The sequence below is a fragment of the Herpailurus yagouaroundi genome, unplaced genomic scaffold (assembly GCF_014898765.1).
Source record: "Herpailurus yagouaroundi ecotype Mexico unplaced genomic scaffold, PumYag 188, whole genome shotgun sequence".
Lineage (NCBI taxonomy): Eukaryota > Metazoa > Chordata > Mammalia > Carnivora > Felidae > Herpailurus > Herpailurus yagouaroundi.
In genome coordinates this window covers 19,742,941-19,768,907 of record NW_024412419.1, presented here as the reverse complement: position 1 = coordinate 19,768,907, position 25,967 = coordinate 19,742,941, and the positions used below count along the sequence as shown (strand labels likewise).

At 42.4% G+C, this 25,967-nt stretch overlaps 1 long non-coding RNA gene across 4 annotated transcripts; it reads right to left on the bottom strand.

Moving 5' to 3' along the window:
• Positions 1-1,101: 1,101 nt before the first annotated feature.
• LOC121044197 (uncharacterized) lies at positions 1,102-23,464 on the bottom strand. 4 transcript variants are annotated; one of them, XR_005797193.1, is made up of 4 exons: positions 23,404-23,464; positions 18,149-18,275; positions 3,357-3,537; positions 1,102-2,241 (listed from the first exon to the last, which is right to left on the bottom strand). It is a non-coding gene; the product is annotated as an uncharacterized LOC121044197 (long non-coding RNA). The 4 variants fall into 4 exon arrangements; XR_005797192.1 differs by lacking the exon at positions 23,404-23,464 and having other exon boundaries at positions 18,149-18,447; XR_005797194.1 differs by lacking the exon at positions 23,404-23,464 and having other exon boundaries at positions 1,102-2,011; positions 18,149-18,446.
• Positions 23,465-25,967: the final 2,503 nt, after the last annotated feature.

Here is a 25,967-nt window from a genome sequence, read left to right as displayed (position 1 = left end):
GGGAAGGAAAAAAAAAAAAAGAGGTTAGAGTGGGAGAGAGCCAAAGCATAAGAGACTGTTGAGAACTGAGAGCAAACTGAGGGTTGATGGGGGGTGGGAGGGAGGAGAGGGTGGGTGATGGGTATTGAGGAGGGCACCTTTTGGGATGAGCACTGGGTGTTGTATGGAAACCAATTTGACAATAAATTTCATATATTAAAAAAAAATTTTTTTTTCATTACAGAATAACACACATGTAGAGAAGTACACACATCATAAGTGCTTAGCTCAAAGAATTCTGATAAAGTGAACAATGTGTAATCAGAATCCAGACTGTGAAATAGAATATAACCAGCACCCCAGAAGGTTTCCCTCAAGCCCTCTTCCTCCCAACAATGGTAACCACTAAACTAACCTCTATCTTCACCAATGAGTTTTGCCTGTTGTGTTTTTGTTTTTGTTTTCTGTAAGCGCTACGCTTGACCTCTTAACCCTGAGATCAAGAATTGCACGCTCTACCCACTAAGCCAGCCAGTCACCCTGAGTTTTGCCTGATTTTGAACTTTATGTAAATTGAGTCGTATATTATGTGCTCTTTTGTATCCGTTTTCTCTCATTCCATGTTGCCTTTTACGAGATTCATCCACGATGCTGCAAATAGTCATAATTTGTTCATTCTCATTGCTGTATAGTACATCACTGTTTATCCATTCTACTACTGATGGACATTTGCTTCCTCTTTTTAACTATTACAAACAGTGCTGCTAGGAACATTCTTGTCCACGTCTTTTGTGAGTATATATACTCGTTTCCGTTGGGTATATATCAAGGAGTGGAGTTTCTCATTCACAGAGTCAGGTTAGCGTTAATAGGTAGTACATATAGTTATCCAAAATGGTTGCACAGATTTATATTTCCAACAACAACATGTAAGAGTTACTGTTGCTCCGCATTTTAGACATCACATGGATTATCTGCCTTCTTAATTTTAACCATTCTGGTAGATGTGTAGGACCTCACTGTGGTGTTAGTGTATATTTTCCCAATGACTAATGAAGTCGATTACCTTTTCATAGGTCTAGAGCTAGTTGAAATCCTCTATTGTGGAGTGCTATTGAAATCTTTTGCCCATTTTTTTTTATTGTGCTCTCTTTTATTGATCCATTGGGATTCTTTATAGATTCCAGACATAAGTCCTTTTTTGGATACATGTATTACAAATATCTTCTGCCATTCTGTGCTTTTCCTTTGTATTCTTCTAATCATGCCATTTGATGAACATACATTCTTAATTTTAATGTTTTATAATTTATCAACTTTTCATTTATGGTTAGGATTTTACTGTACTGTTTAAAAATCTTTGACAGAGAAATCCTAGCAGTTGGAAAAAAATAATGATCACTTCGTAGAAAACTAAAAATATTTAAAGCAAAAATAGGGCATTTATTCACTTCAGGAAAAAAATTATACTAGAACCAAAACATAATCATAGTTTACCACTTGTTTCAATTGTGAGGATTATTTGCACAATCACCATAATATAATTAATCAACCCTTGACCGCTGGTTTGTCCAAAGATTATTATAATCTTCAAGGTCTCGGAAGGGGTTCAATAAGAAGTGGCCATCTTCGCAACCTGAGATCTGAACAAATCGAAAGTAAAACAAAAGGGGGGCAGAGAGAGGTTACGATGTCACCTTTATTATAACTGATAGAAGCCAGTTTGGAGGATTTAGCATCAGGTCTTTTTGCAAAGTGGGATGGCTAATACAGAGCCATACTTGGGAAGAATTGTCCCTCGTATGGGCAGCACTGGACCAAGGCAAGCTTTCTCTCGTGAGTCTCTGGTGTTGCCCATTCAGCCAACAGGTGATCGTTCTCCATAGAACACCACTAGATTTTCAGAGTTGTCTCCAGAAAGCAGTTTCATTTAAAAAGGAGGAAAGTTGATCTGTCATTTTTTTTGGTACAAGGAAAACCATTCCAGGCAGTATTCGTGTGGGAGTATGTTTCAATTAAGATACAGCCAGTGCTGCAACAAAACAAATTCCTAAATGTATAATGTTTCAAGCACAATATAAATTGATTTCTTGTTCATGTAACAGGCCAAATCATATGTTCCTCATCAGCGGAGGCAGCTCTGCCATTTTCCACACATGGCTTCCAAGGGTGGTAGAGAAACATGTGAGGGAGGTTTTTATGGGCCAGGCCTGGAAGTGTCACTCATCATTTCCACTCACATTCAGCAAGCCGGAGACCTAACTGCAAAGTAAGATGGGAAACATAGCCCAGCTATGAGTCCGGGAAGAAGAGCCCATGAATTTTGGTGAACAGTTACCAACCCTGCCACTGGGTGTGGGGTTCATTTGGGCAGAATCTTATATTTATTTCCCGTTGCTTCCTGTGCCTGATACACAGTAGGCACTCAATACGTGCTTGTTGAATGAACAAGAAAGTGGGAAGAGCATGGGCTTCAAAATGAAAAAGGCCTAACTTCTAATCCAAGTGCTGCCACTTTCTAATTGTATTAATTTAGGCAAGTGACGTGAATTCCTCAAGCCTCAGTTTCTCATCTGTATAATGGAGAGGAAGATAGGTTTGTGGCCTGCTTCCCGGGCCATCCCAGCCAGGTGTGGGAACGGAGAGTGATGAAAATGTGCCAGCAAAAGTAGCAGTTGTGGAATAGGCCTCTTTGACTTCCTCCCAAATGGCTCTGGGAGTGGGGAGGGGGCATGTGACATGGAGCCAGTGGCTGTCTCATGACATTCTTAAAGAGCTATAGTCATCCAAGCAGCCCATGGAGTTGACCATGTCCCTGTTACCCAGCTCTGATGTCAGGGGTGAAGTCTATTGCCCTCTGGCCAAGGCCTAGGCTGAGGCTGCAGGTGCCCCATGCCTTCATGCTCCAGGTCACTGTGTGCTCTCTGTGTCTAGTCTCTCCAGAGTCCCGTGGGCTGCACTCTGCCACCTGAGCTGCCCAGCAAGGGTGCCTCAGGTCATAACATTCTGCCTCAATAGCTTTCAAGTAAAATGGCTTTGTTTGTTTCTGCTCTTTTGTGCAGTCTCAGGAGGATTAAGGCAAAACCCCCACAGCAGAGTCAGCAGATGATATTAGTGACAGGCAGTTAACAATACTCATGACACCTCTCCCACTTCTACCCGAATATGCCCCATTCTCCGTAGAAGGAGCTATTTCTCAGGCCCTCCTTAATTCTTCAAGCACCTGGGTCCCTTCCCACCAGATTTCCAGATCCTATCCTTAAACTACTGTCTCTGAATTTAGGTTGGGTGGCCACGCTGGGACCTTCTCCACCCCCATCTCTATCTGCTTTGTAGGGTTGATGTTGGGATTCAACGAGATAAAGTAGATACAATACCATACTTGGTGTTGGCATCAAGGAGGTGCAGAATAAGTGTCAGTTCTCTTCCTATTCCTTGGGAAATTTCTGGCATCACTGAAACTGATGGTTCCATCATCTGCCCCCTGAAGGGAGGCCCTGGCTACATGCATCTTTGAAGGCTGGCACAGACAGTTTCAGTGCTGCATTGCTTTGGTACCTAGGGCAAGGTCAGCAAATTCACAGTTAACAGGCAGTCTTGGATATAGGGCCTATTTTGAATTTTCTAAAATAGGAAACAGGAGGCTGATGTAGGCTAGAAGGGAGGGATATCATGAGAACAGCATATTTACACATATGATTTTTTCCAATTAGCCACAGATATTTACTATCCAAATGGCTGTGGGAATTACTAATGAGGTGCTACTGTCCTAACAGCTGTTGTATACGAGACCCGCATTTCGGTCCTGCTAGGAAGCCAGAATTAGACCTCAAAGTGACATGGCAAAAAGGGAAGAAGTTGTGAAAGAGAGAAAGTATGTAAAATAAACCTCATGTCTCAACAAATGTCTTCAGGCTGGAGTAGAGCAGAAGGGAAGAACAGAAAAGGAGAGGTGTTCCCAGGGACCAAGGAGTGGGCAGATGAGGGCCCACACTGGGAGGTAGTGGTCTAACTAGTTTGACAATGGCAAGTGTGGGACACTGCAGATGAGAAAGCAGGAAAGCTTTGGGATGTGTTCCATGCGGGACACACTGACTGAAAGGAACAGAAACAACCCTGAGGTCAGAGCTTGAGGTGCTGCGTGGTGCTCCTGAGCTTACAGCACAGAACCAACAGTCAGAAGACCTGCCTCTGTCACTTTGGACAAATTACTTATCCCCTCTTGTGCTGTCTCCTCATTTGTAAAGGGTCTCTACCAGCCTCATAGCAGTTTTGTGAGGCACAAATACAACGATTTTGGAGAAAGAGCAGCACAAGCGACAATATCCTGGACAAATGGACACAGTACAGTTCTCATCATCGTTCACCTGCAGAGAAGCTAGAAAGGGATAGAGTTTGAGGGAGAATACAATAAATTCAATCTTAATGTTTATTTATTTATTCTGAAAGAGAGAGAGAGAGAAAGGGAGAACAAGCAGGGGAGGGGCAGAGAGAGAGGGAGAGAGAGAATCCCAAGCAGGCTCCATGCAGGCTCAGCATGGAGTCCATTGTGAGACTCGATCTCATGACCCACAAGACCACAATCTGGGTCAACATCAAGAGTCAGATGCTCAAGCAACTGAGATACCCAGGCGTTGCTAAATTTAATTTTAAATGTGCTAAGATGTTGGCACAATATCCAGAAGAGAGCCAAATAGCAGCCATTGGGTGGGGGTGGGGGGGATGAACTAAGGAGTTAATGAGTCAGGGCCATTATATCTGATAAGAACATGTTTCTATAAAGTGTCAAGTCTTCCAGCTTATTGATAACAATTTTGGAGTGTAGACTCAACTGTAGAACTAGGATTTATAATCACTTGCATGGTATTGAAGTATACACAAGACATGTGAGGATCAATGTACTGGTATTCCTGTGCTATGGAAGCCTGGATGTGGCTGCTGCAGCACTAGAAACCCTTGGTTGGAGGCTCTTTCATCAATGTCCTTGAATGTCCACCAATGTGAAATATACAGAAAATAGCAAAAACAACTAAGACTGAAATGAGAAAAAAAATGGCATAAGAGTAAGTAGGAAAGAAAGAAAGAAAGAAAGAAAGAAAGAAAGAAAGAAAGAAAGAAAGAGTGGGGAGGGGCATCTGGATGGCTCAGTCGGTTGAGCATCCAACTCTTGATTTCAACTCAGGTCATGATCCCAGGGTTGTGGGACTGAACCCCTATCAGCCTCTGCGCTGAGCATGGAGACTGCTTAGGATTCTCTCCTTCTTTTTCCCCACCCTGCTCAAGTGCATGTGCACACACACACACTTTCTCTCTCCAAAATAAATTAAAAAATGGAAAAATAAAAAAGAAAGAATAAAGGGGGAAGTAAAAAGAGATGCTGAGTGAAGAATGTTTGTCAATTGGATACAATAATATATAAACTAGTGAAAAAAAGATTTGTATATATCTAAGAATGTAAATTAATGAGCTAGGCTGAGTATTGTGTAAAAAGTGGTGGTGACAACAGGAAACTTACTTTTCCTAAGAAAAACCTATAGGTGATCACCCTCTGTAAAATAAAGTATATTGTATGTGCATAAAAAAGCAACTACAATTTGAATGAATCCCATGAGGGTTCCTAATGAAAAGCAGAGTTCTCTTCATAAAGCAAATGGTCACTCCCATTATTTAAGTGATGAACTGGTTAATTGCACCATTTGTCACCTTGGTAGACCTTTGTTGTTGTCCTCTAGGACTCTTTAGATCAAAATAAGGATGTATGCTGAACCAGAAGTTCAACTAGAGACAAGACATTTTCCACCTTCTCTCCCAAGTGTGTCCTCTTGTGTAAGTCCCAGGAGACACCAACCACTTCTCCTTCCAAAAGTAGTCACACAGCGCATGACTAATGAAGTGAGCCCCAGACTCAGGACCATCCTACCCTTATGGTCTGGGACAAAAAGATGAACTAGGCAAGCCTAGTTCCCTCTGCTGGATCTTTGCACTAAAAAACACAGCAGTGGTAGCTAAAATTGCCAACTAACATTGAAGAGTCAAGGAACAACAAAAAAGCAGAGTGAGCTATCAGTAGACAGAGGAAAACAGATGTGCAGAGAGAAGCAGAGAAGCCACAAGCCAACAAGATGTACCTCATTCATGCAAGGAAAAAGGCCTTCCCATTTCGATTTGAGTGTGTGGACATCCTTACCATAGTGTACATTTCCAAGAGATAATAGCTGATAATAGCTTCCACTTACCGAGCACTTACTAGGCTCCAGGTGCTGTGTTACCTGCCTTTTTTTCTTTCTATTTTCACCATGTCTCTGTGAAGTAGGCAGTAAGATTACCACCAAAGGCCAAAAGAGACAGAAAAGTCATAAGCCACTAGGGAGTGGCAGAGCATCGATCCAAGTGCCCGACTCCAAAATCTATGCTCTTAACACTGCATTGTGCTCCATCCCCCTCCACACACACCCCCCACCACCACCACCACTGGCCCCCAGTAATTAGAATAGGCAGACTGGGCAGTTGTCCTTATTCAGAGGCCATAAAGTAGTCCTCTCCTCCTCCCACCAGCTTGAAATGTTAAAACGAATCTTACTAATTTATACCAGGAAAAAGAATATCAGATTGGATTTAAGAAACTACGCTTGCACAGTTGTCTGATAGACGAGGTAGGTGACACACCTGCTCTGGGCTCTTGCCTTCTGGGGAAGGGAAAGGTGAAAGCAATAGAGGAGCTGGATGATCAGGAAATAGAAGAAAAGCTCAGAAAGTCACTCTTAGAAAAAGGTTAAGTTAAACAGTAGATTAAGAGGAAGCCCAGCAAGAGAGTAGCCAGGAGATGCTGATGAGGGAGGATATCAAGAGGCTGAGTGGAATGTGACACATCCTGTGTGGGAGCTGAGTGGAGTGTGACACATCCTGTGTGGGACAGTGAGACTTTAAGTATGTAGGGAAATCAGACCATGCTTCCCTGTAAGCTGGGTGAGCTAAGAACTGGGCTTTCATTGAGACTGAGGGGCACACATTACCTGGTAGAACTAACATCATGAGATAAAGTGAATGAATGAATGAATGAATGATATATTTATTCATAATCATTTATTAAGCAAGCTCTTAGTAGATTGTCAGATAAGTTTAAGTTTAAATCATGAAACCATGTACCTACAATTTACCAGCTTCGTGTGTTATATAATCTAGGATTTCCACACTCCTTAGCACACTAGTTTTGCACTCACACATTGCCTGTGTAAGTTGAGATAAAATAAATGTAACAGAGACCCTGAAGAGGAGAGGAGGGGAAAGGAGAGGAGAGGAGGGAAGGGAAGGGAAGGGAAGGGAAGGGAAGGGAAGGGAAGGGGAGGGGAGGGGAGGGGAAACAAGACAAGACAAGACAAGACAAGACAAGACAAGACAAGACAAGGGAAGGGAAGGGAAGGGAAGACAAGACAGGATAGGACAGGACAAGGGAAGGGAAGGGAAGGGAAGGGAAGGGAAGGGAAGGGAAGGGAAGAGAAGAGAAGAGAAGAGAAGAGAAGAGAAGAGAAGAGAAGAGAAGAGAAGAGAAGACAAAGAAAGGGAAGGAAAGAGGGAAGTAAGTCTGTAATCTGAAGGACCTGGTCAACTTCTAAAAAAAAATGCCCTTTAAAAAAAAATAAGCTTAAAAAGTGCACCTTCACCCAAGATTCTAACACTATCTAGAGGAGAAAGCAGGAAAAGACCTCTCTGACCTCAGTCATAGCAATTTCTTACTTGACACATCCCCAAAGGCAAGGGAATTAAAAGCAAAAATGAACTACTGGGACCTTATGAAGATAAAAAGCTTCTGCACAGCAAAGGAAACAACCAACAAAACTAAAAGGCAACCAACGGAATGGGAAAAGATATTTGCAAATGACATATCGGACAAAGGGCTAGTATCCAAAATCTATAAAGAGCTCACCAAACTCCACACCAGAAAAACAAATAACCCAGTGAAGAAATGGGCAGAAAACATGAATAGACACTTCTCTAAAGAAGATATCCGGATGGCCAACAGGCACATGAAAAGATGCTCAACGTCGCTCCTCATCAGGGAAATACAAATCAAAACCACACTGGGATACCACCTCATGCTGGTCAGAGTGGCCAAAATGAACAAATCAGGAGACTATAGATGCTGGAGGGGATGTGGAGAAACAGGAACCCTCTTGCACTGTTGGTGGGAATGCAAACTGGTGCAGCCGCTCTGGAAAGCAGTGTGGAGGTTCCTCAGAAAATTAAAAATAGACCTACCCTATGACCCAGCAATAGCTCTGCTAGGAATTTACCCAAGGGATACAGGAGTACTGATGCATAGGGGCACTTGTACCCCAATGTTTATAGCAGCACTCTCAACAATAGCCAAATTATGGAAAGAGCCTAAATGTCCATCAACTGATGAATGGATAAAGAAATTGTGGTTTATATACACAATGGAGTACTATGTGGCAATGAGAAAGAACGAAATATGGCCCTTTGTAGCAACGTGGATGGAACTGGAGGGTGTGATGCTAAGTGAAATAAGCCATACAGAGAAAGACAGATACCATATTTTTTCACTCTTATGTGGATCCTGAGAAACTTAACAGAAACCCATGGGAGAGGGGAAGGAAAAAAAAAAAAGAGGTTAGAGTAGGAGAGAGCCAAAGCATAAGAGACTCTTAAAAACTTGAGAACAAACTGAGGGTTGATGGGGGGTGGGAGGGAGGGGAGGGTGGGTGATGGGTATTGAGGAGGGCACCTTTTGGGATGAGCACTGGGTGTTGTATGGAAACCAATTTGACAATAAATTTCATATATTGAAAAAAAACACAAAAGATTCTAACACTATCACCTGAAGGAAATGTTTTCAAACTATGGATCATGTAATCAATGCAGTTGCTCCTGACCAGCAATTTATTTTTTAAAAGAATAAGAACTGTTTAAAATTTTTTGTTTTAATTATTCACACATACACACATGTGTACTAAATTAAGATGTAGAATGTATTTCTTGTTTTGTTATGGGTCACAACAAGAACAAAAATTAGAAAAACACTGCCCTCTCCCTGGCTGCCCCATTGAGATTATTTTATTTTCTGCACATGCTCATTTTTACTGTCTTTAGTCTGAATAGTGAAAAGACTTCATCTGTTTTTCAAATGTAAAAGTATATTCTAATATTGAATGTGTTTTTCCAAGCAATCCTCCCCCGCCCTGCAACTGGAGATTCTTCTATTGCCCCAAGGGTCAAAGGTGCCCTGGTTGAGAATCCCTGGACAAGGGCAAGGGAAATCCAGATTCTTGGGTAGTCATAGCAACAGCAATCACAGCAAGGAAGCCCTGTAAATCTCTTTGGGATGTTGCTGTGTTCATTTCATCACACTATTTCCAGGAAGAACTTGGAGATCAGTGGGCCACCAGGAGTCTTATAAACTGACATTTAGTATCAATGAGTTCTCAGGCTGATTAAAGTTAACAGGTGGTATTTTCAGTATGCCTCTATTCTAGAAATATCAGTATTTTAGCCAGGGTGATCTTTAAAATATTAAATGGCTGCCAGCATGGCTACTGGACAATCTGAACGAATGTTGACCATGGATAACCAATAGGTGAAGTCCACCTGAAGGTCACCCTATATTAGCGATGAAGGAAATGCATGATTAGACACCTGGCTGTCCCCCAAACAATATTTGTGATTGTAAGAAGACATCTCAGAGCAAGAGCTAGAACTGGTCAACGTCAAAAGGTATCAATGAAGTTTAAACTATTTTATTTTAATATTGCAGCTAGCAATAATCAGATGTAGTGTGGGAGAGAGCAATACACAGGCGTGAAATGATAAAAGGTCTTCAAGAAAAACAAAGATATCTGGAAACAAGAAGAAGAAGGTAAAGTAGGTTTTTTTTAAAAGGTATAAAAGTCTATAAGGGACAGATGGAAGAGAAAAGCAAAACAGAAGGCTCAGAAGATCCAAGATAAAGAAATGAAGATCATATCTTACTTGATTAGCCCAAGTCTGGAAAAATAAGATAGGAGTAAGAAGAATATATCCAGGATGCCTTTAATGGAAAGAATATATATTAAGGTACAGAGACAGGAAATTGCCTAAGGTTTCCTTTTAAGACATGCAAATACCAGGGAACCCTACTTGCTCTAGGGATCTGGGATCCAGGACTAGGCTCAGAAATGAGGAAAGACTGGCCCGTGGGCTCTAACTGATGGAGTCAAGGGAAAGATAGCAAGCATGGGCAAAGCTGGAAACATGCCAGAGAGTCCCACTGAAGTGCCAGGCCAAAGGATCTGGGCTAAGAGACAGAAATAACCAGGTGCTGGGCAAAGGAACAGGAATTGAGATCCCAGGACAAGGCAAGTGGTTTACAATGACAGGTGGGAGGCAGAGCCTGGGGGTTTCCCAGGGCACTGGACTATCATTGCAGAGGATTTTTACAGGGCTATTTAGGGTGCTAAGCTGGTTTTACATAAATGTAATAGAGCCAAGCCTTAACCTCAGCAAGAAAAAATAGCCACAAAAACAGTAACAAAAATAACTAGCTATTCTTTGTACCCATTATGGACCTTGGTTTGAATCTCGGTTCCACCAATTACTGGTGGCAGTATGGGTCTCTCTGACGTGGTACTTAATCTCCCCCTACCCTGAGTTCTCTCTTCTTTGAAAATGCAGAGAAGAATACTTTTACACTCTCTCCCTAGATGATTACATCTGAATACGTACTAAGTGTCTATATATTGACATCTCTCAAATTCACTGTTCAACCCAAAACTCTCCTCGGTTTCAGGCTCCTGCATCCAAACACAACTCAAACTTAACAAAAGCGAAATGAAATGACTTTTTCAGAGTCGAGGATCCTGGTTCTTGTCTAAAAGTCTTCACCTCCATAAATGGTACCATCACTTGACTCCTTGATTCTTCCTTCTCAATCATACCTAACATCCAATCCAATATCTGGTAGAATAAAATCCAAAATCCTTCCCAAGGCCAAGGCCCATGTCCTATGTCCTTCTATCCTTGCCTTAAAATGAACCTGCCGTGGCCATGAAAATGCCTGAGATCTCTCTAATGGCTTCTGTCTCCCAAATCCCACCCCACCCCCACCCAGACCCTTCCACTTCTCTGCTCCCAGCCGCTGCTCCTCATTGCTGCTTTTCCAGGTTTTTCCAAGCCCTGTTTGGTTACAGGCTCTTCCAATTTTCTCCTAACCCCCTGGCATTTATAACCCATTTGGGATGTACTTCTCTGGCTCCACCGGCCCCATACCCAAAGGCCTTGGGTAAGAAACACTTGCCAATGTGCTTAAGCTTCAGTAAAATTTGTGCACAGAACTGCATCAGGTGGTCAGAGTGGGGCAGCAGAAAAAAAAGTACGTCGAGAGAGAATGTGTTAGAGACCAAAAGGTATAGTCTTTAATGGAAAAATATTGACAGCTCAGAAGGACTCAAGATCATCCTGAAGCTAAGGAGCCAGCACATCCCTGGGCTGGGCTTCTGTGTACTCCTTCTTCCTCCCCCACCTCTTCCCTTTCCCCGCTCACAGCAAAACCACAACGTGCAGCCAGTTGAGTTATCAACCACTAGTACATTCCATGAAGTAGTGCAGTCCATAAAAGGCAGAATGATAAAGCATTCAAATACAAGGCTTTTTGCCTCGATCCGTCTAATGTGTGGTTCATATCTAAACCTCAGAAACATTCAGGAAGCTGAGAAGCATTATATGCGGTAAGGATGCACAGGGAGTGGGGACACATGCTTCACTGTTAAGGCAGGTTAAAAGTGATGTAACTTTCCTTCCCTCCTTGAAGAAGGTACAAGATACAAATTCAGGAAGTAATCTTTCACGTAGGATTATGGCTCATTTTGTTTATTTTTTTAATGTTTGTTTATTTTTGAGAAAGAGAGAGAGTGCGAATGGGGGAGAGGCAGAGAGAGGGGAGACACAGAATCTGAAGCAGGCTCCAGGCTCTGTGCTGACAGCAGAGAGCGCAATGTGGGGCTCGAACTTGCAAACCACAAGATCATGACCTGAGCCAAAGTCAGACGCTTAACCGACTGAGCCACCCAGGCACCCCATGGCTCATTTTAAATGCAGCTTCCAGGTGGAAATTCTTGCATGAGTGCTCTTTTTCTAGGCCTTCTAGGATAGCCAGACAGACCCTGGTTGGTTTTTGTTTTTGTTTTTGTTTTTGTTTATATATATAATTTATTGTCAAGTTAGCTAACATACAGTGTATACAGTGTGCTCTTGGCTTTGGGAGTAGATTCCTGTAATTCATCACTTACATACAACGCCCAGTGCTCATTCCAACAAGTGCCCTCCTCAATGCCCATCACCCATTTTCCCTGCCCCCTCCACCCCCATCAACCCTCAGTTTCTTCTCTGTATTTAAGAGTCTCCTATGGTTTGCCTCCCTCTCTGTTTGCAACTATTTTTTTCTTTCCCTTCCCCCATGTTCTTCTGTTAAGTTTCTCAAGTTCCACATATGAGTGAAAACATATCTGTCTTTCTCTGACTGACTTATTTCACTTAACATAATACCCTCCAGTTCCATCCACACTGTTGCAAATGACAGAATTTTATTCTTTCTCATTGCCAAGTAGTATTCCATTGTATATATAAACCACATCTTCTTTATCCATTCATTAGTTGATGGACATTTGGGCTCTTTCCATAATTTGGCTATTGTTGATAGTGCTGCAGTAAACATTGGGGTGCATGTGCCCCTTCAAATCAGCATTTTTGTATCCTTTATTTATTTATTTTTTCAACGTTTATTTATTTTTGGGACAGAGAGAGACAGAGCATGAACGGGCGAGGGGCAGAGAGAGAGGGAGACACAGAATCGGAAACAGGCTCCAGGCTCTGAGCCATCAGCCCAGAGCCCGACGCGGGGCTCGAACTCACGGACCGCGAGATCGTGACCTGGCTGAAGTCGGACCCTTAACCGACTGCGCCACCCAGGCGCCCCGCATTTTTGTATCCTTTAGATAAATACCCAGTAGTGCAATTGCTTGGTCGTAGGGTAGTTCTATTCTTAATTTTTTGAGGAACCTCCATACTGTTTTCCAGAGTGGCCTCACCAGTTTGCATTCCCACCAACAGTGCAACAGGGTTCCCCTTTCTCCCCTTTCTGTTGTTTCCTGAGTTGTTAATTTTAGCCACTCTGACCGGTGTGGTGTCTCAATGTGGTTTTGATTTGTATTTCCCTGATGATGAGTGATGTTGAGCATCTTTTCATGTGTCTGTTGGCCATCTGGATGTCTTCTTTGGAAAAGTGTCTATTCGTGTCTTCTGCCCACCTCTTCATCGGATTATTTGTTTTTAGGTTGTAGAATTTGGTAAGTTCTTTATAGATTTTGTACACTAGCACTTTATCTAATATGGACAGACTCTGTTTTGTTCATTGTAGTATATCCTCCAATGAGCCAGTGCCTGGCACATAGTAGACACTCATTAAATACATGTGTTATGTAAATGTAACCATTACATGTACCTCAATGCCCTAGCTTCTCCCTGCCTTTTGCATTTTATATGTTGTTGTTGTTGTTGTTGTTTTAGTCTATTTATTTATTTTTTGAGAGGGAAAGAGAGAACGAGTCAGGTAGGAGAAGAGAGAGGGAGAGAGAATCCCAAGCAGGCTCCACACCGTGAGCAAGGAGCCCAATGCAGGCCTCAAACCCACGAACTGTGAGATCGTGACCCAGCCTGAAGTCAAGAGCTGGATGTTTAAGCAACTGAGTCACCCAGGCACCCCTATAATTTTTTTTGTTTTGAAATAAGTATTTCAATCCTCAGAACACACTTGGTCCCTTCAAAATAACTGAGGCAACCTGGCAAGACAGGGACCCAGAGAGCTCAAATGATGAGCACAGACCATCAGAAAATATGCATAGTGCTCTTCACTCTTCTTTTTCATTCTTCATACTTCTTGCTGGTGCTTCTAAAGAATGCTGGAGTAGACACAGCTTTTCCTCTGATCATACATAGGAAACTGAGGCCCAGAAAGGAAGAGTAAGTTGCCCAGTTTTTCTCAGGTTTATAGTGGCAGTGCCAGGACTCTTTTGGAACTTTGGAAAATGCCTGAGCTAACCAGACTCCAGACTAGGCTCTGCCACTTAGAAATAGCCTGGGTAATATTTGCAATCCCTGTGGGCCTTGTCTTCCTTCATAACAAGGAATAACAAGGGCACATGGGTGGCTCAGTTGGTTGATTTTGGCTTAGGTTATGATCCCAGAGTTGTGGCATCAAGCCCCAGCATGGAGCCTGCTTGGGATTCTCTCTCTCTCTCTCCTCCTCCTCCTCCTCCTCCTCCTCCTCCGTCCCTCTCCCCTACTCTCTCTCTCTCTCTCTCTCTCAAATTAAAAAAAAAAAAAAGAATAGCAATGCCTACCCACCTCATAGGAGTATTCTATTCAAAGACTGAATTAAATGGGTAATTAAAATAGGATGATATAGGAAAGTGTGTACACAAAAACAATAGTTTCTTTATACCCCTTTACAATTTTGTAAAAATCGTAAAACTTTCTGTTATTTAAAAAAAATTGTTTTGTCTGAAAATAAAGATCACATGCACAATAAATCAGTATTTATAGCAACTTACTTTAAAAAGCATTTCAACAACGTTAATTCTTGTGTCTGGCATATATGTTATCTCCTACACTCACACACGTGTGAGTGTGTGTGCGCGCACACACACACACACACACACACACAGGCATGCGCCTCTCCTTCCTCATTATCCAGCTTGAACTGTCAGCCTGCAGAGAGGCAGCAGACAGGGACCCAGGAAGCAAGGGTGAAGAAGCTCCCACTTCAGATGGGTTCTGAGACAATTTTCCCCTTCCCTCAGGCTGAGATATTCTGCCATCTGTTTTGATTAAACCTTTCAAAATTCAACTTGTGTTTTTCCTTCCATTCCTTTGAAATCTCCTTTAATTCAACAGTCTTTAGGCTTTCTTCCTTCCCTTAACCACCATCTGGTGCTTCTGTTAGAAAGAAAAGAAAAGAAAAGAGAAGAAAAGAAATGAAAAGAAAAGAAAAGAAAAGAAAAAGAAAACACATACAACAAACACTTTGAGTTCCTTGGAAGAAAGGTATAATGATGAGGATAATTTATTCCCATAGTGAGGCCCATTACTATTTCCATGGCAACAGACTGTGATGTTCTGAACATGGGACTTTGTGATCATCACAAGAACAGGATGGCAAAAGGCCCTGCTCAGACTCTTTGTCCTTGTGGATTCTTTGGGTAGTCACCCTTGGTGGCTCCCAGTTGTCTACAGAATTAAGTCCAAAGGTCTTAACGTGGCATTCAAGGCCTTCTGAGTCTGGTCCAATCATTCTAGGCTCATCATCTGTTAATCCCAGAGCACCTGGTATTCTGGCCATTCTCTACAGCTCACAGTGTCCTAGATACATCACATTCTTTCATGCCTCCATGCCTTTGCCTCTGTCATTTCTCCTTATAATATCCTCCCTCCACTTCTTTTGTTTTTTTTTAACCTAATGAAATCCTCCTTATCCTAAAGGTTTAGCTCAAATGTTACCTTTTAGATGGATTCTTCCATGGCTCACCCAAACAACACAAATACTCTTTTCTGTGCTCCCAACGTTTTTCTCAGACAGGTATGATGACACCTCACTTTTTTTTAAAGATTTTATTTTTAAGTAATCTCTACACCCATTGTGGGGCTTGAACTCACAACACTGAGATCAAGAGTTGCACGGTGGGGTGCCTGGGTGGCTCAGTTGGTTAAGCATCTAGCTTCAACTCAGATCATGATCTCCTGGTTCATGAGTTCAAGCTCCACGTTGGGCTCTGTGCTGCCAGCTCAGAACCTGGAGCCTGCTTCAGATTCTTTGTCTCCCTCTCTCTCTGCGCGCCCCCCCCCAACTCATGCTCGCACGCGCTCTCTCTCTCTCTCTCTCAAAAATAAATAAACATTAAAAAAAAGTTGCATCCTCTTCCAACGGAGCCAGCCAGGTGTCTTGACACCTAACTTACAAAAAAAAGTTATGTTTATATCTCTTGTATTTGAATTTAGATTATTTGCTGTTGGGATCTGTGCCTGTTTCATTTTTTATACCACTCCAATTATTTCACGTGATTTCTCAGAATGTCCTAAGGGTTATATGGGCAGGCATTTTATCTGCATTTTACCATTAAGGTTTGGAAAATGTAAGTGATTTTGATAGCTAGCTAGTGGCAGAGCCAGAATCTCACTGATAGAATGGGAGGAACGTGGACTTTGGAGTCAGGCATATTTGGGCTCGACCTGAACTCCCCTTCCCCGCTAACCTTCCGTTTCTTCACCTGTGAAATGAAGAGCGCATGAAATCACACATGTGAAGGTGCTTGACACATAATCACTACTCAAGTCATGTTAGTTTTCTTCGTACCCCTTTCTAGTAGAATCTAGAAGCAAAACACAATTTTTCTTCCATTTTTGTTTCCTAAATTTTTAGAAGGTGCTGAAATTCAGATGAACAAGCAAATGAATGTCTTTAGCATCTCCTAGAGAAAAATCTTTGCTTTAATTCCCTTATCCGTAATCTGCTTCAATAACGGAAGCTACCTAGTAGAGTTGTAAACATTAAAGGAAGCAACCTATAGATACACAAGGCTCTCAGCACATTGTTTGGCATGGAATAAGTACTCGGGATGTTTGCGATTACATTATTACTATTACCTCATTAGCATTAGCATTATTTTTTTTTTTTTGCATGACGGAACAATAGGCCATGTGAGAATTACAAAAATTAGCAAGACTGTCTCACGACTCTGTCTTCAGGCTTTTCCTATGGCAGCCTGCCTCTGTACTCCAGACTTCTGCACAGTCATTTCCTTCTATTAGATTGGAGGTTTTAGATAGGGCTTCTGTGCCTTATCTGCAATTCTTTTTGTTGGGTGGACCCAAAACAAAGCCTTTCAGAGAAGAAGGCTTCGGTAAAATGCTGAAAGGTATTTCTCCACAGTGAGCACTAACAAAGCCTCTGGCTTTCTGGCCATCATTAAGATGTTAATTTTCAAGGGGTACCTGGGTAGTTCAGTCAGTTGAGCAGTTGAGCTTCCGGATCTTGATGATTTCAGCTCAGGTCATGATTCCAGGGTCATGGACTTGAGCCTGTGTCAGGCTCCGCAATGAGTGCAAAGCCTGCTTAAGTTAAGATTTTTTTCTTTCTCTCTCTCCTTCTGCCCCTTTCCATACTCTTCAAAATAAAAAATAAAAAATTAAAAAAAAATTTTAAGATATTAATTTTCAGTGGTAGCCTATTGGCAGGGGACAGCCATTTTTTTGAAAATGTACGCATCTATAGGTCACTGGACAGAGCTTTTTGATCCTTTAGACACTTAAACTTGTAGCTTTTCTATGTAATGTTTCCTCATAGAACATACACAATTCCCAGGTTAGAAGACAGACAGACAGTTCCTGATCTCTGGGGAATGTGGGAGGGTCTAAAGAAATTGTGTCCTGGAAAACATAGCCAACGGGTATCAAGCACAGCACCACCCAGATGATCCAGGGGCAGGATTACTTAGATAGTCATTCAGCGTATACTTTAGGGAGTACCTCCTTCATTTTAGGCTCAGTGTTGAACTGAGCAATACCATGAAATCCTGCTTAGCAACCTGCAGTCCCTTCTCCCACCCCCCATCACCAAACCAACCACCTAATGGGAAAGAATACTACTACCTTCAGATAAGGGAAATATGGTTCAGAGTTTTTAAGTGACTTGCCCCAATATCACAAGCATAAATGACAGAAGAAGGAGTTAAACTTAACCCAACTGTCTAAGATGCAGGGCTCACAGGCTCCCTGATACATCTCCCTGGATCCTGGGACCACTTACAGATTCTCCAAGATTCATTGCTGGGGATCACACCCCAGTGGCAAGTGCTGGCCCGTCTGTCCCCTTTCTTATGGTCTGTCATGCTACGGTTAGAATCAGAGTTAGCTTTGTTGGCTCTCCTTCTGGCCAGCACTTAGACTATGGTCTCTGGTCTGTGCCTTCTTAGGAAGGCACACTCAGGGTGCAAAGGATAAGAGGGAGGAGATTTGTGGTGTGTCCTTTAATTGCTTCCCTTTTAGAACTACCCCCCCCAACTTTTTTTTTTTTTTTTTTTTTTTGGTTACAGCTGGGGTAGGGTGGGGGGCATTGATTGTGACTCACCACACACTTTGAGAGGCTCTGACTCATCTCAGCGCTGGTGTTCTTCCAACTCTGTTCAGAACACTGTGGGTGCCCTTCCCCAGCTGCCCAGAGCAGCCAGACCCGTTCAGATGTGCTTGCTTCAGCCCTAAATGACACCAAGTTCATTAGTAAATTAGACACACGCACAAGAATCAAAGACTCCCCAGCAACCAACAGGGCTTAGGCAAGTTTTAGACTGCGTTGAAGCCAAGATTAATGTGCAATACCATTAGAATTAATTAACTGCTTTGCATTCAAGCATGCAGTTTACATTTGCATTGGTAGTATTATTGATAGTTGAAGGTCTGTCTTAAAGTTAAAAAACTTACAAACATTAACTAGAAATATTAAATATTAGTAGTTGAAAGTTAACTATAACTTTTTTAAGTTAACTAGAAGACAAAAGAGATGAACTTCTCTCTATTCATTATTTTATAGAGCGGCATAATAAGATACTCCTCTTAAGTTTGGGATCAGATCACATTTATCAAAAGTTAAGAAGCAAACTTTAACTGCTTAAAGAATTACACTTTTGGCTGTTCCCGGGAAGCAAATCACAGGTGTTTCTTCAAGTACATAAAGGGCTCCAAGTTCATTGAATTGTTCCTGATTGCTATTTCAATCACTATGCAGTAACTCCATTTCCAAAAGGAATTTTGCATTCGGTAGAATTTGGGCGTTACACTGTCTTTTCTTTCCACGAGCCTGTTCCGGGTCACTCTCCAGCAGAGTTTTCCCTGCATATTTATTGTCAAGAGCACTTTGTCCCGTTCTCTGATCCCTTTGCTTACTCTAACTTGTAAACTTTCAATTTCCAGCATTTATCATGTTCTGTGAGGTGGTTTTTCTAGGAGTATCAAAAAATGGTCTCCCCCTGCAGTGAGTACCCTATATTACAAGGATGAACAACTTCCTTTTGGGGAAAGTTGGCTGTATCCCCACTTTTTAAAAAAAATTTTTCTTTTTACATTTATTTTTGATAGAGAGAGACAGAGTACAGTGGGGGAGGGTCAAAGAGAGACAGACACACAGAATCCGAAGCAGGCTTCAGGCTCTGAGCTGTCCGCACAGAGCCCGACGCAGGGCTCGAGCTCACAAACCGTGAGATCATGACCTGAGCCGAAGTCGGACGTTTAACCGACTGAGCCACCCAGGCGCCCCTGTATCCCCACTTCTAAGAACAGATGTTTGTATGTTTTGATGAAGCCGCATCCAGAATCTCCTCCGACTCTCGCTTCTTTTGACATCAAGCTTCTTGTTTTCTACCTGGTCTGATACCTTCTACTTTTCTTACCGTACGTACCTCTGCAATGCCCATCTGCAGAGATACGGTTGTAGGCGGATGCTAGGATTTTTGTTACCTCCCTTGGCCACATTTTTTAAATGTTTCCTAGTAACTTGTGTTCTGCAAGAAATGAAACAGAGCCATGGTTCTGCAGAAACTTGATAATGTCCTCCCTAGAGAGCTCCCCATTGCTCAGCCTCTCGGGGACCAGCCACAGCGACCTTCCCTCCTGGTGAGGGCCCTCCGCTCTCTCTCGGATGTTTTAGATGTATTTGGAACCAGGCAGTTTGGTAGGACAAAGGATGTTTTAAGGATTTAAAGAGAAAAGAAGCCGCCTACATTGAACTCATTCCCGTGCCGATGTTATTACAGTCCTTGCCTCTGACACCGCATGTGTTCTGGCTTTTAGCAGGATTGTTCTCCAGCTTTGCTCTGAAATGTAAAGCCCCATTGCCCACTGCAAGTCTTAATGAAAAGCAGCTCATAAGCAAGTTACGTAACCTAATTGTAATCCAGGGATCAGCTTGGTTATATTATTTAAAGAAATAGCATCCATTTTCTGTGACCTGATTTAGAAAAGAAACCGAGGGAAGAAAAAAAATACCCACTTCAGCACTCAGCTCTCTGCGCTCATTCTAATGAGAACCCTTGTAAATAATTCAGAAACAGTGACTTTTAAGAACATTAAACCCAACTTAGCTCAGGGTTATATCTCAAAGCAGCTTTAGCTGCTTAAAGCAAATTATAAGTGATCATGAAATATGGGCCTTATTTCTGCGGATAATTTAGTCACTTAGTAAGTTTAATTTCCTCATCAATTCCCCACACGTGGAGCCGACTAGAGGCAAGATGCTAGGGAGTGCTGAGACGCACGAGCCCTGCTCTCAGGACGCTTACAATCTCATTAGGGTTAATAATAACGTACCATCCCTGGTACATTAATTGGAACAAATGTATCGTAGTAATGTAAAATGTTAACACTTAGGTAAAAGAGGGTTGGTCGTTGGCGGGGTGTTTGCAGTAATTGTACAATTTTTGCAACTTTTTTTTTTTTGTAAATCTAAAACTATTCTAAAATTAAAAGTTTATTTTTAAAAATCTGGATAGGGAAACAGTTGGGTACACAAATAGAAACGCATCCATGCTTGTTGCCTGGTTTATAGAAATAAAACGAGTCCTGCCTAATAGGCAGCTTCATAAGTACTATGATAGCTTTGTGAACTTCAAAAGCATGAGACTGGATTAATCATAATCCTGATTCATGTTAATAATGTGCCATGAATCAAGGACTATGATTCGTCCTTTGGTCCTTGCATAAACTTCATTGAATTGATTGATACTCTATATAATCTATATAATAATACAATAAGCCACTCAGATCCAACTGTCAACCCGTGAGCTAAAAGGCCTCCATGACTTACATTGACCTACGTGTTCCTCTTCTGTCGCATCCCCCAAATGCCCGCTGGGTAGTAACCGTCCTCTTAAATTTTGCTTTTATCATACCCTGGGTTTTTTTCTTTTTAAGTTTATTTATTTATTTTGGAAGAGAGCATGAGTGTGACGGGGGGAGGGCGAGAGAGAGAGAGAGAGAGAGAGACAATCCCAAGCAGGCCCCATGCTGTGAGCACAGAGTCCGACTGGGGGTTTAATCTCAGGAACCGTAAGATGGTGACCTGAGCCACAGATCAAGAGCCGGACACTTAACCAACTGAGCCCCCCCAGGCACCTCTATCATACCATTGCTTCTCTGTACATTTTATTACACATACGTTTGGGCCAAAACTTTATGCTAGTTTTATTTGTTTTTGAACTTATACGTCATCTTCTGGGACTTATTCTTTTGGCCCAACATTATGTTCCTGAGATTTATTAATAATATGATTATAGTTAATGAATTTTCACTGTTGTATAATATTCAATAGCAGAAATGTACCGCAATTTATTTAACCATGTTTACATTAATTTACATTAACCATATTAATCAGTGGCTTCTAAAATTTTGCGACAAACGGGTTCTGCCACAAACACACACATGTGTCCCCTGGAAAATGTACACTGATGTGGCCACGGAACTAGAGCTTTGTGAGACTGAACAGTCTTACAACAGTTTAAGAACTAAGGCAGAACAGTTCACGTATGGAAATTATGTTATACATGCCCAGGGAAGAGCATATAATATAAATTCTTCACCTTTGAGGCAAAGCATGATAGGAATGATACACTAATTCCATGTCAGTTAAGATTTGATTTGTTTGTACCATAAAATCAAAGTTAATAGTGGCTTAAACATCCATGTTGCTCTCACGGAAGCCATCCAGAGAGGAGGGGCCTAGAAGCGTGGATGGGCACATCAACAAAGTCGTCATGGGTCCTGGCTTCTTCCAGCTTTCCAGTTTGCTGTCCCTGCAGCGGGACCTTTGTCTACATGATCCAAAAGGGCTTATCAACTTTTAGCCACTACATCTGCTTCTTAGTCGGTAAGGACAAAGAACAGAGGAAAAATGCACATCTCCTATTCAAGGACCCTTTCTCCAAATCGCACGTGACATTTCTAAGGACATCCCATGAACCAGAAGGTAGATACGTGGCTCAAACCTAGTTTCAAGAGAGGCTGTAAAACGTAGTATTTATTCTGGGCATCCCTGTACTCAGCTAAAAATTCTATTACTAAAGAAGAATGGAAAAAAGGACTTTGAAGACAATTAGCAGTCTCTGAGAAAATTGTCACAGCTAAACTGAGAGCAGAAAGGAAAGCAACCCAACAAGGATTTCTGTTGAAAAGTACAAAGAAAGAGGCGCCTGGGTGGCTCAGTCGGTTGAGCGTCCGACTTCGGCTCAGGTCATGATCTCGCGGTTCGTGGGTTCAAGCCCAGCATCGGGCTCTGTGATGACAGCTCAGAGCCTGGACCCTGTTTCGGACTCTGTGCCTCCCTCTCTCTCTGCCCCCCTGCCCCCCAAATCACACTCTGTCTCTCTCTCCGTCAAAAATAAATAAACATTAAAAAATATTTTTTTAAGTACAAAGAAAAAATAAATACTCATGATATCACCACCCAATGGTTACCAATTACCACCATGAACTTTTTGAGATATATTTTGCAACACTTTTTCATCCATATATACAACCATGTACATATCTCCAGTATATCCACAACTATACCTATATTTTTATAAATATATCCACACATTACTTTTAAAGGAACTATTTTAATTATTGCAGTAAGTCAAAGAGAAAGATAGCTAGGTTGGTTTTCCCCTTTAAACTCTTAATAAAGTTCACGGGGAAAGCAACATTGGGTTGACGACAGGAAAGAGGACAATGTGTCCTGTAATTGCATGTTTATATTTCTCAGAGTTGCTAAATGCAAAATAAGTTTAGCTGCATACAGTGTACCCTGGAATAAGGATTCAAAGGTGAATTTAAGGGGTACCTGGGTGGCTCAGTTGGTTAAGCATCTCATTCTTGATTTCAGAGCAAGTCATGATCACACGGTTCGTGAGATGGAGCCCCCCACAGGGCTCTGCGCTGACAGCCCAGAGCAGGCTTGGGATTCTCTCTCTCCCTCTCCTCTGCCCCTCCCCTCCTGAAAGTAAATAAATAAACATTTAAAAAATAAATAAGTAAAGGTAAATTTGAAAGGAAAAATGATTAGCCATTCGAGAAAAAGTGCGGGCATGTCTTCAATAGGGCAGGAAAACTAATGGACACAAGAACTCTGGGGAAATGCATCAACAAGAGTTTCCTAAACCACAGATAGGGAAAACAAGTATCAATAACTAGATTATTTACTTCTAAGAATGCCCTACCAGATGAGCATGAAAGAGGTTCTTTGGGGTTCTTTTCTCTGTAAAAGAGCCCCCTAGAGAGTGAACCAACATGGCATATGACCTTTGGTCAAGAAAAAGAACATTTACATAGAGCTGTAAATTCACTCAATAAACTTACTGGGACTGTGTTCCTGTCTCCACAGAGACCATAGTACAGGAGGGGAGACACAGAGGTGCCTGTAAAGGTAAGTTGACATTTAGTGGGCGCCAGACATTGTACTAAGCACTTTACATGCATTATCAAGTTTAACACTTATAATAATCTATTCTTATTCTTATCCCTCTCTGACAGATGAAGAAAATAAAGCTGTAGGTTAGGTAACTTGGTTGCAGTCACAAAGCTAGTAAGGGGCAGAGCTGCGATTCTACTCCAGATCCATCAGATTTTAGAGCCCCTGCTCTGGGCCATGACAACCCAAGTAGTTAGTGTTACGACAGAAGGTTGTGCAAAATTCTGAGGCAACACATAACAAGCATCAAATATCTGCCAGAGGAAAACTTGTAGAGCAGCACAAAAGTGAAAAAATGTGAAGTATAAATATAATGTCAGCAAGTGTTGAAATAAGATGAATGTAAGCATTGATAAACGAATGGAAAAGACAAGATTTCCACATCAGAGCCTAGTAAGCCTGGATTTTAGAAGCAGTCTTTTTGTTTTCGTGATTCACTGCATCATTCAATCCTATATCACCTAATCTCTTTATCCCTATTTTAGTAGTTAATCATATATGGACAGCTTATCAAGCTATCTTTTCTCTGTGAGCTGCCTCCACATGTAGACTAACTATTGGCCATAAAAAGCAACATACGACATGTTTGATTCTTTTCTCTTTTTTGTTTTTCGGATCCTTCACTGAGGTACACATTATCATACTAGGCACTGAGTACGTATATGAGTTGAAGTGATATCCATTTATTTAAGGTTGATTCAAAGTGGTAGATAGAGAAGATACACAAAGAAGACCCAACATATGGATAATAGAGAGTCCTGAAGAATGAAAACAAAGTACTAAATAGAAGAAATATTTAAAATTAGAATCCAGACTTGGGAGAGGGAAGATGGCGGCGTAGGAGGACGCTGGGCTCACCGCGCGTCCTGCTGATCACTTAGATTCCACCTACACCTGCCTAAATAACCCAGAAAACTGCCAGAGGATTAGCAGAACGGAGTCGCCAGAGCCAAGCGCAGACGAGAGGCCCACAGAAGAGGGTAGGAAGGGCGGCGAGGCGGTGCGCGCTCCACAGACTGGCGGGAGGGAGCCGGGGCGGAGGGGCGGCTCGCCGGCCAAGCAGAGCCCCCGAGTCTGGCTTGCAAAAAGCGGAGGGGCCTGACGGACTGTGTTCCGACAGCAAGCGCGACTTAGCGTCTGGGAGGTCATAAGTTAACAGCTCTGCTCAGAAAGCGGGAAGGCTGGAGGACAAAGGGAAGGAGAGCTGCTGAGCCCCCTGACGACAGAGCTCAGTTTGGTGGGGAACAAAGGCGCTCGCCAGTGCCATCTCCCCCGCCCATCCCCCAGCCAAAATCCCAAAGAGAACCAGTTCCTGCCAGGGAACTTGCTCGCTCCGCGCAAACACCCAACTCTGCGCTTCTGCGGAGCCAAACCTCCGGCAGCGGATCTGACTCCCTCCTGCCGCCACAGGGCCCCTCCTGAAGTGGATCACCTAAGGAGAAGCAAGCTAAGCCTGCCCCTCCTGCCCCTGTGCACCTTGCCTACCCACCCCAGCTAAGACGCCAGATCCCCAGCATCACAAGCCTAGCAGTGTGCAAGTAGCCCAGACGGGCCACCCCACCCCACAGCGATTCCCGCCCCTAGGAGAGGGGAAGAGAAGGCACACACCAGTCTGACTGTGGACACAGCGGTGGGCTGGGGGCAGACATCAGGTCTGACTGCGGCTCCGCCCACCAACTCCAGTTATACACCACAGCACAGGGGAAGTGCCCTGCAGGTCCTCACCACGCCAGGGACTATCCAAAATGACCAAGCGGAAGAATTCCCCTCAGAAGAATCTCCAGGAAATAACAACAGCTAATGAACTGATCAAAAAGGATTTAAATAATATAACAGAAAGTGAATTTAGAATAATAGTCATAAAATTAATCGCTGGGCTTGAAAACAGTATAGCTGACAGCAGAGAATCTCTTGCTACAGAGATCAAGGGACTAAGGAACAGTCACAAGGAGCTGAAAAACGCTTTAAACAAAATGCATAACAAAATGGAAACCACCACGTCTCGGATTGAAGAGGCAGAGGAGAGAATAGGTGAACTAGATAAAGTTATGGAAAAAGAGGAAGCTGAGAAAAAGAGAGATAAAAAAATCCGGGAGTATGAGGGGAAAATTAGAGAACTAAGTGATACACTAAAAAGAAATAATATACGCATAATTGGTATCCCAGAGGAGGAAGAGAGAGGGAAAGGTGCTGAAGGGGTACTTGAAGAAATAATAGCTGAGAACTTCCCTGAAGTGGGGAAGGAAAAAGGCATTGAAATCCAAGAGGCACAGAGAACTCCCTTCAGATGTAACTTAAATCGATCTTCTGCACGACATATCATAGTGAAACTGGCAAAATACAAGGATAAAGAGAAAATTCTGAAAGCAGCAAGGGGTAAACGTGCCCTCACATATAAAGGGAGACCTATAAGACTCGTGACTGATCTCTCTTTTGAAACTTGGCAGGCCAG